This window comes from Rana temporaria, chromosome 9, assembly GCF_905171775.1.
Source record: "Rana temporaria chromosome 9, aRanTem1.1, whole genome shotgun sequence".
Taxonomy (NCBI): domain Eukaryota; kingdom Metazoa; phylum Chordata; class Amphibia; order Anura; family Ranidae; genus Rana; species Rana temporaria.
In genome coordinates this window covers 75,494,985-75,505,459 of record NC_053497.1, presented here as the reverse complement: position 1 = coordinate 75,505,459, position 10,475 = coordinate 75,494,985, and positions in this window count along the sequence as shown.

Sequence of the window (10,475 nt, the reverse complement as noted above, 5' to 3'; positions counted from 1 at the left end):
ATTTGTTGGTTGATATAGTAATATCTAGATCCAAAAAATTTACTGATTTGTCACTAATATTGAACACCAAATTAATGTTTTGATCATTAATATTTAATTCTGCACAGAAATTCTCAAATGTTTCCTTGGTACCTTTCCACACCATGAGCACATCATCGATGTATCTTTTGTAGAATACTAATTAACCTCAAAATACACGTCCAAAAAAAACTTTTAAAAAACCTTTCAAGAAACCGTACTGGAATCGTCGTAACTCTGAGAGGGACTATAGGGATAATAGGGGGCCAATTTATTATCCCCCACCCCATAATCCCAACCCTCACTATCCCCAATACTATAATTATCCGCAACGGAGTCCAATCCCCACACATAACCGATTTGAACCTCTGCATCAATACCAAGATCACCACCCTTACCATGCACCTTACTATGCACATAATTCCCATGAGTCTTTTTTAGACCGGGATCGGAGGAATCACTCTCCAAGACGGTACCCCCAAGATCCCTACTCATCCCCAAGGAGGCAGACACGGGAGGATCAATGTCCAAGAAGAACAAAGGAATATCAGAGATCCCCAAGAAAGCCTCACAACGTAAAGGAAACCCGAATTCCCAAAGAAAACGGGGATGTAGAGGAGGAAAGAGATCCAAAAAGAAAAAGAGTGGAAGGGGGGAGGGGGTCTTCAACCTAAGTGGCAAGGAGCTGACCACAGAAGAAATTTTGGTATTAGAGGGTGGTCTTAAACATGCACCAGTGAAGAACCTTAATAAATTTGAAACTTTTATAGGCATACAAAAATATATCAGGAAAATGAACATTAAAAAATATTTTTTAGGTAATCCAATCAAATATGGATCTTCCACATTGACATCCACAAATCCCATTCAACATAGTACACTCCGCAATAATTCTGTGTTTAATCCACAGGTCAGCAATAATCCAAATATTGAAGTTTTCCAAAAATTAGTCCTTCAGGACCTTGATGGACTAAAACTGAAAAAAGCGAGTGATCCCATACATCTCAAAAAGGGAATGCAGTCCCTGAAAAAACGCAAAGACATTGTAATTAGACCTGCCGATAAGGGAGGAGGAGTTGTGGTTCTATCCAAAGAACAATACAATACAGAACTCCTGAGACAACTGGAAGATACTGAGACCTACACCAAATTATTAGGAAATCCCACCTCCAAATACAAGGAGCAATTGAAACAACTTATTCATTTGGGAGTGAAAGGTGATATCCTGAATAAAAAAGAATCCGTATTTTTATTACCGGAAGTTTGTAGAATACCGATAATATACATCATTCCGAAAATACATAAAGATAAGGTCAACCCACCAGGCAGACCCATCGTCAATGGTGTTGACTCACTCACAGCCAGGATGGGTCAATACCTTGACCAATTTTTGCAACCAGCTATTCAGCAAACCAAAGCATATCTAAGAGACACTAAACATGTTTTGCAGCTATTAGAAGAGGTACCTGTTGTGGAGGGACAAACCTGGATCGCCACGGCAGATGTATCCTCTTTATATACAATAGTAAAACATCACCAAGCTTGTAGTGCTACGAAGTGGCTTTTGAGAAATTATACTATGCTTATTTGCAAGCAACGGAAATTTCTCATTAAATGCTTGGAATTCTGTCTGAAATCTAATTATTTCTGGTACAATCAATTGTACTATAACCAAAGAACCGGCATCGCCATGGGCGCACAATTTGCACCCTCGGTGGCTAATGCCTTCATGGCACAGTGGGAGGAGAGTGCCATTTATTCCAATACCCCCACTCAATTAGTATTCTACAAAAGATACATCGATGATGTGCTCATGGTGTGGAAAGGTACCAAGGAAACATTTGAGAATTTCTGTGCAGAATTAAATATTAATGATCAAAACATTAATTTGGTGTTCAATATTAGTGACAAATCAGTAAATTTTTTGGATCTAGATATTACTATATCAACCAACAAATTGATTGCCAAAACACACTTTAAAAGTGTTGATTCTAATAGTTATTTGTCACTGAATAGCTGTCATCATAAATCATGGTTGCTAAATATTCCTAAGGGACAGCTGGTTCGTATTAAACGGAATTGCACAAACAATACGGATTTTTTGACTCAGGCAGAGTTCATAGGTGCAAGATTTAAAAACAAAGGATACTCAGATAACTTTATTGATGAACAAATTCAATCAGTTGCGGGTCTAGATCAAAATACGATGCTACAGGGAAATATTAAGAAACAGCGGGATATGATGGCCCCTGCCATTATTTTGGATTACAATATTCAGCATAAAGATGTGGAAAAATTGATCAAAAGACATTGGCATATTTTGAAAGAAGACAGGCATTTAAAATCCATATTGCCAGAAAAACCTAATATTGTGTATAAAAGAGCCCCAACCATAAAAGACATTTTGGTGAAAAATGTGGTTGACCCTCCACCTAAGAGTGGTTATACGTTCTTTAATACGAAGGGCTTTGTTCCCTGTAAATATTGTTATGCCTGTAAACATTCTAAAGGTCCTCAAAAGAAAAGGACTGAGTTCATCTCCACCCATACAAATGAATGTCATACCATTAATGACTTCATTAGTTGCCATACTGAAGGGGTGGTATATGTTCTCCAGTGCTCCTGCAACTTGCAATATGTAGGAAGAATGAAGAGAGCATTAATGGTTCGAATAAAGGAGCATGTTGTTAATATAGAAAATGGCTTCCCGAAGCACAACGTTAGTAGGCATTTTGCGGAGAAACATAATAAAGATCCTAAACAACTAATGTTTTGGGGGATAGATAAATTCAACAAGCCATGGAGAGGAGCCCATTTGGTTAGGACAATAAGTCAGAAAGAATCTCAGTGGATTCACTCTTTAAATACTTTAGTGCTTAATGGGTTAAATGTTGAGTTCGACGTCAACTGTTTTTTAAGCAATTTTTAGTTGTTTTAGATTTCTGGTTTAGAATGCAATTATGTGATCTATTCATTGGAGGGGGATTCACTTGTAAACGCAAGGGGTATCACTCACTCCAGTCTAGTCCAGTACCTCATTCACAATTCAAGATTTTATGTATTTTACATTTTAATATTTTAAATTTTATCTTGAAAGGTTATTAAAATTTACAGGCTACCATCAATTAATAATTGGATAATGTTTAGGACCCCATTGGTTAATTGTTATGAAACGTTTATCTATCCAATATTGGTGTCCTTAGTCTGTTATCTTGTCATGTATATACATATTTTATTTTGACAAGTTTTAATGTGGGTTTTACATTTAATTGAATATAATACATTTTTGGCATTTTGAGTTGTGCATATTCAATATGTCCGTTGTTTTTAGCGTGACATGGTCTGGTCCGTATTTCTGTTACGTCACCAGTTCAAATAAATAAATATTTTTTTCCCTTATCTTTGCCCTTCTCTAAAATGGCCGCAGCCTAGCTCTGTTCAAATGCCATTTTGTAATCTAAAATGGCTGCTGGACCATTTCCTGTTTGTATCAATATAAGGCAGTATCCATTAGTCACTCAGTAACCTCCGATGAAGTCACGTGTCGTGACGTAATGCATAAGGTTAGATGTGACCGGAAGTGACGTGACACCCTGACCGTCCACCGGAAGTGCCGCTGTTTGGCGTTTTATTCGTTTTTTCAATGTAAGCACATTTTTACCTTTATTAAATTTTAAAGTGCTTGCATACTTCACCATGAGAGCTTTTTATTTCTACATTTGCTCCTGATACACCTTGTGGCTATCCTGTGGAGTCGACTTCGCTGCGCCTGGACCTATACTGGTATTGGATACAGAGAACGCCCCTCGATTCTATCTCAGCACTGGGAAGATTCCGTGCAACACAAGTTACCCACTGTTTGGATTCTGTTCCAGTTTTGGGAGGATTTCGTTGACACGCATGACCTAGTGTCTGGAGGTAAGCGCACTGTGAGCCCAGGCTAAGCAAAGAGTTATCAAGATTGTCCACATTGATGCCCGAAGTGCAGAAGTTTTGTTTATCACTGGCACACTAGATTGATTTATCCAAACTTTGATTTATATATTTGGACTTTTATTTTTGGATTTATTATCAGTTTTGGGTTATTTCACTAATTTTGAATTCACTGCATATCTTTATTGATTGTTATGAGTCCCCTATGGACTGTCTTTATATTCACTTTTAGATTTTCGGTTTGTGCTCATCATTCTTTATTCAAGTCCAAAGGTTAATTGATAAACAAATATAAGTCCAGTTCTAAAGAATGTTGATAGCATCAAACGTGAAGATGAAAGAAAAATAGGAAAATCCACCACCAAATTGATTGAAAATAGCTGCTCCTCACGGCTGCACCAGGAAGGAGAGTGAGTATTTGCCCTTACCGGAATAGCTGGACCCCCTATTAGACAAGGTTGTAAAAGCCTGCAGATGACCCTCTCTGGGGTGACAAGAGATCCCTGGGTGTGTTGCTCCGCTCCCAGCAGTTCCCAACAGCTGTGCGTGTTCCGTCCGATGTAACCCTTGGATGGGTTCTCGCCCTCTAAGGAAAAAAGGCAATCTGATCCTGGACTCAGGCTCAGCGTCCCATGGGAAATCGGAAAAAAGAGTCTCGAGATGGTGTAATACTATAACCACTCAGGTTTATTAAAATAGGTAACAAAGTTTACAAAAATCGGAACAAAATTGCCGGCAGAAAAAACAAAAAAAACGTATGATGTTAAGCCACACCTCACTCTGGGCACTAGAATCAGGGGACGGAGACACCGGAAGCGGCATATCAAAACCGCAACATGGTGACATGAATAGGAGAACCAGATCCTGCATCAATCCAGCCACATCTAGGTAATCCTCCCAAGGTCTGTACTCACCAGAATATTACTCAATGTTTAAACATAGAACATAGAACATCCTGCCTATCACCACATATGTAAACAAAAATTCTAAATTACATACAAACAGACGTCCCAATTCCAATAAGCTCTCACTTCAATCTATGAATAATAATAAATTAATCGAATAAATGTAAAAACATATTAATATATGTGGTGATAGGCAGGATGTTCTATGTTCTATGTTTAAGCATTGAGTAATATTCTGGTGAGTATGGATCGGGGGAGGATGACCTAGATGTGGCTGGATTGATGCAGGATCTGGTTCTCCTATTCGTGTCACTGTGTTGCGGTTTTGATATGCTGCTTCCGGTGTCTCTGTCCCCCGATTCTAGTGCCCAGAGTGAGGTGTGGCTTAACATCACTAGGAAGGCCGCAACACAAGAGCGAGGCTTGGTTGCTCTCTCATGTGTATATTAGAGGTGAACGCTGAGTGCGTCGCCCGTGCCCTTTGATAACGTAATTTAAGATGAAACATGTCAAGGCGGAGCCACACACTGACGTCACCGCGTTCAACGTGACCCCGGAAGCACGGGCGTATGTTTTTTATTTTTTTCTGTTGGCAATTTTAAATTGTTTCGATTTTTGTAAACTTTGTTACCTATTTTAATAAACCTGAGTGGTTACGGTATTACACCATCTCGAGACTCTTTTTTCCAGTTTCCCATGGAACGCTGAGTCTGAGTCCAGGAGCAGATTGCCTTTTTTCCTTGGAGGGCGAGAACCCATTCAAGGGTCACATCGGACGGGACATGCACAGCTGTTGGGAACTGCTGGGAGCGGAGCAACACACAGCCCCAGGGATCTCTTGTCACCCCGGAGAGGGTCATCTGCAGGCTTTCAAGACCTCGTCTAATAGGGGGTCCAGCTATTACGGTAAGGGCATATGCTCACTCTTCTTCCTGGTGCAGCCGTGAGGAGCAGCTGTCAGGCTAGGAGCAGATAACAGTTCAGGTGTGCTAACTATGTAAACAGTTCAAGAACAAGAGCACATACCATGAGCAGGTCTGAGATGAACAGGTCAGCTGGGATTGTAGTTCACTGCTGCAGAAGAAGGTGGACGTTTAGCTGGTGCTTGTAGTTCACCGCTGCAGATGATGTTCGCTGGTGCTTGTAGTTCACCGCTGCAGATGGAGGTGGACGTTTAGCTGGTGCTTGTAGTTCACCGCTGCAAATGGATGTGCTACAGTAGAATCAGGCAAAGCGTAGTCTAGGCAAGCTGGGTCATACACAGGTAGGAGTTTAAAAAAAGGGAAAAAAACACTGCGCTAAACAAAAAAGATTGATAAATATGTGAATGCTGCCAGTACCAAGAATTGTAGATACAAATTCAAAAGATACGTTAAAAAAAGGAATAGAGGTATGGCGCAAAAACAAAAAGTGTGAGGATATGGTGATGACACCATAAAATATGAAGTTGATATCAAGAATGAACCACCAGCTGAAATAATTAAGGTAACTAATATCCATAAACAGATGACTGAATAGGATATACCAAAAAAGAAAATATACTGGTAGTAACAAGTGAAAGTGTATATATAAAATTAAACCAAACCATATAATAACAGAGTGAGAAAATTATACATGGATTAATGTGAAACAGTGAAAGTCGATATAGGATCCCAAATATCCGTGAAAGTGACAATCCAAAATCCTCTTATGATTGATAACGTGACATCAAAGATAACAGATTAAACTTCCTTCCACCAAATGAACACCCAAGTGAGGGAGATGTAGTCTCCTTACCAGATGCTGCGACCACAGGTAGGTGGTCAAACCGGGCATAGGGTTTTTAAAGTCGCTGAGACTTTACCACCACATAGGTCCTACGACTGCCCAATCGAACTTCTCCCCAGAGCAGAAATCCCATTTGGAAGAATATTCCCCTTGAACGAATTGGAGTTACTCACCTCAAAGTCTTACATAGATGAAAACCTAGAGGAAGGCTTCATACGCCCTTCCACATCTCCCGCTGGAGCTGGAATATTCTTTGTGGAGAAGAAGGACCATTCCCTACGCCCCTGCGTAGATTACCGGGATCTGAATATCTGAATAAAATCACGATTAAAAATAGGTATCCCATTCCTCTAGTCCCCAAATTATTCCAGAGACTTGCACAATAAAACGACAAACAGTATGTACAAATAAAGGGGAATACCGTATTCATAAACGAGCCAAGCCAAGGTCATACACATGGGAGGTCAGTAGATGGGTAAGGGTGGGGACAGGAATCAGGACACAGGGAGGACAAGTCCAGGCAGGGATCAAGGATCGGGATCAGGATCAGATCCAGGGATCAGGTCCAGAAATCAGGGTCAAATACAAGCTCAGGTCCAGGAGGTATGACGATACCAGGGCGAGGAGTGATTACACACGCCGGGTATTTATAGAGGCGTGCTGATTGCATTCAGGTCACACCTGAATGCAGGAAGGGCTGTATGCTCCATACTGCCAAGAACCCCCCTGCTGGTGGACGCCAGTACTGCAGCCCAAGGATAACATAGCACCACCAGGGAAGAACTCCCCCGACAGTCCAAGACTGTCGGGAGACACCTGGTGGTGGGCCACAGTACTGCACGCCAAATACCAGGCAGTAACACCAGCAGGGGGAACCTTCCCTGACACTCCCTTTACAAGTTTGACCAAGCAAGGCACTCGGTTCCAGTGGTCTCCCGAAGCCCAAGCTGCTTTTGCTACCTTGAAGGACCTATTAACCTCAGCCTCCATCTTGAAGCATCCCGACCCGGCCCTACCCTACATCCTGGAAGTGGACGCCTCCGAGGTGGCAGTCTGAGCGGTGCTCTCTGAGACAGGGACCCAAGTTCCTATTACACCCAGTTGCGTTTTTCTCCTGCAAATTATCGGAAGCTGAGAGGAATTACGACGTCGGGGACAGAGAACTCTTGGCAATCAAAGCCGCTCTCGAAGAGTGGCGTTACCTCTTGGAGGGTGCAGCACCCTATTCTGATCTATACGGATCATAAAAACTTAGAATACCTGAAGGTTGCTAAAAGACTGAAACCGCGCCAGGCCAGGTGGGCACTGTTTTTTACCCGGTTTTCTTTTCATATTACCTACAGACCTGGATCAAAAAACACTAAGCCTGATGCACTTTCCCGGATGTTTAATGGGCCTGAAGCCCCTTCATCTCCAGACACCATCCTAGCTCCCGGTAATTTCCTCATGCTACAGGGGGATCTTCTCTCTCAAATTAAGCAGGCCTCCTCAGGAATTTCCCTATCACCAGATCCAGCCTTACAGTTAAAAGACGACTTGCTTTGGAATAAGCATAAAATCTTTGTGCCCCAACAACTACGGGTAGCAGTTTTTAAATCTTGTCACGACCATGAGTTGGCCGGTCACTTCGGAATACACAAAACATCCGAGCTTCTCCAGCGTACCTTCTGGTGGCCACAGTTACTTCAAGACTGCAGAAGCTATGTGGAATCCTGTACCACCTGTACCCAAAACAAGGGCAGCAGAACCAGAGCTTGGGGGTTATTAAAACCATTGCCTGTTCCGGAGAAACCATGGAGGATGATATCCATGGACTTTATTGTTGAGTTACCTCCATCCGAAGATTATACCACCATCTTCATGGTGGTGGATAGACTTTCCAAGATGGCTCTCTTTCTGCCCATGGTGGGGACACCTTCTGCTGCTGAAACAGCAAAAGTATTTATAAAAGAGATAGTGAGACTTCATGGCATACCTGCGAATATTGTATCTGAACGTGGGGTGCAATTCACCTCAAGGTTCTGGAAAGCACTATGTGGAGCCCTGAAAATTGACCTCTCCTTTTCATCTGCGTACCATCCACAGGCCAACGGCCAGACCGAGTGCACCACCAAACGCTCGAGCAATATCTGCGGTGCTACTCCAGTTTTTCGTAGGATGATTGGGCCTTTCTTTTGCCCCTTGCAGAATTTGCCTACAATAACTCTGTCCATTCAGCTACCAAGCAGTCCCCATTTTTTGCTAATTACGGCTTTCACCCTCTATTCCTATCCAACAACATTCCAGAATGTTCATTACCAGCTGCCCAAGAAACCCTGGATTTTTTCTCCACCAACAACAAGTTACTTCAGGAGACAATGGCGAAAACCCAAGAACATAATAAGGAGGTGTTTGACAGGAGGAGGAGAGGAGAACTTGACCTAGCACCAGGAGACCAAGTTTGGCTGTCCACCCTGAACCTAAAATTAGCCTGCCCGTCCAAGAAATTAGGTCCCAAGTTTGTGGGTCCCTTCCAGATACTCAGGAGGATTAATGAAGTGGCCTACGAATTAAAATTACCTGCTTCCTTTTGGATTCACCCAGTCTTCCACGTGGCATTACTCAAGCCCACAGTCCCAGATCCCTTCACCAACCAGAATGTCGGTCCTCCCAAGCCAGTACTTGTTGACGGCTGTGACAAGATCCTTTGCTCGCCCGGTTCTGCTCTCCCGACACTCCTCTGCTTCTATTGGATCAGCTTGCAGATTGCAACGTCTGATGGTCCAGTCATCCAAGGTTCCGGGATCCGAATTACAGCTATGTGCCATTCGGACCCATTAAGAACAAACACCAGGCAGGCTGTATGTAAGTTCAAACAGGACTCTTAATTTTCAAGTACACAGCACACTTTTATACAGAATTTGGAACATCCCACCCCCAACAACCGCTTTCCTATTGGTCAATTGTAAAGTATATGCAGTCTTCACTCAGGTCCTCCTTGACCGTGCAAATGAGGACTTGAAATAGTCAACAGGGATTGGTCCAATAGCTTGGATAGAAAGACTTGTGTATTGAGACAGAAGCCCCAGGGGGTAATCAATGTAACCCGGTCTACTTAATTACTACCTCTGAGAGGTTACATTCCTTTAGACAATAGAATGCTAATTCAATGCTCCTGACAGGAGGCTTCTGACCTTTAGAACAATACAAAGTCTTTTAGCGTAAACACATACATCTTCAAACACACATTCTAAAAGTCATTTAGTGGAGGTAATTATCTCCTAGAGACGGGTCGTCTCTGACACCCGCTCTTAACCTGCAGAACACAATAAAAGGTATTTCACAAGCTGGGTCCACTTAGCATTTCAATAGTCTGAGCTAAGCATTGAAGGGTCATTGTCTATTGACCTAGTCAGGACAACTAAACCACTTGTAATGTGTCCAGTATCTCCTGCAATGAACTGTCAGTAATGTCCCATCTTCTGATATACATGAATTAGGATTTCAAGTAGACACATTCCAGCACTGCAAGGCAAGGTCCATGACAACGGCGAAGAGGAATTTGAGGTGGAATCCATCCTGGATTGCTGGAAGAGACGTAACCAGGTGCAATACCTGGTGAAGTGGAAGGGCCACGGTACGGAAGAAAATTCCTGGGAACCAGAGGGAAACATTCATGCTCAGAGACTGATCCGGGCCTTTAAGAGGGCGCACCCAAGAAGGTTGGCCCAGTTGGGCATCCGGAGGCTGCCCGTAGAGGGGGGCAATGTCATGGTAGACGATCCAGCAATTTAGCCATCAATGGCAACGACAGGAGAATTCAGTCCAGACACATGTGCGTTGGCGCGCGCATGCGCACGTCTGCGTGCGTGG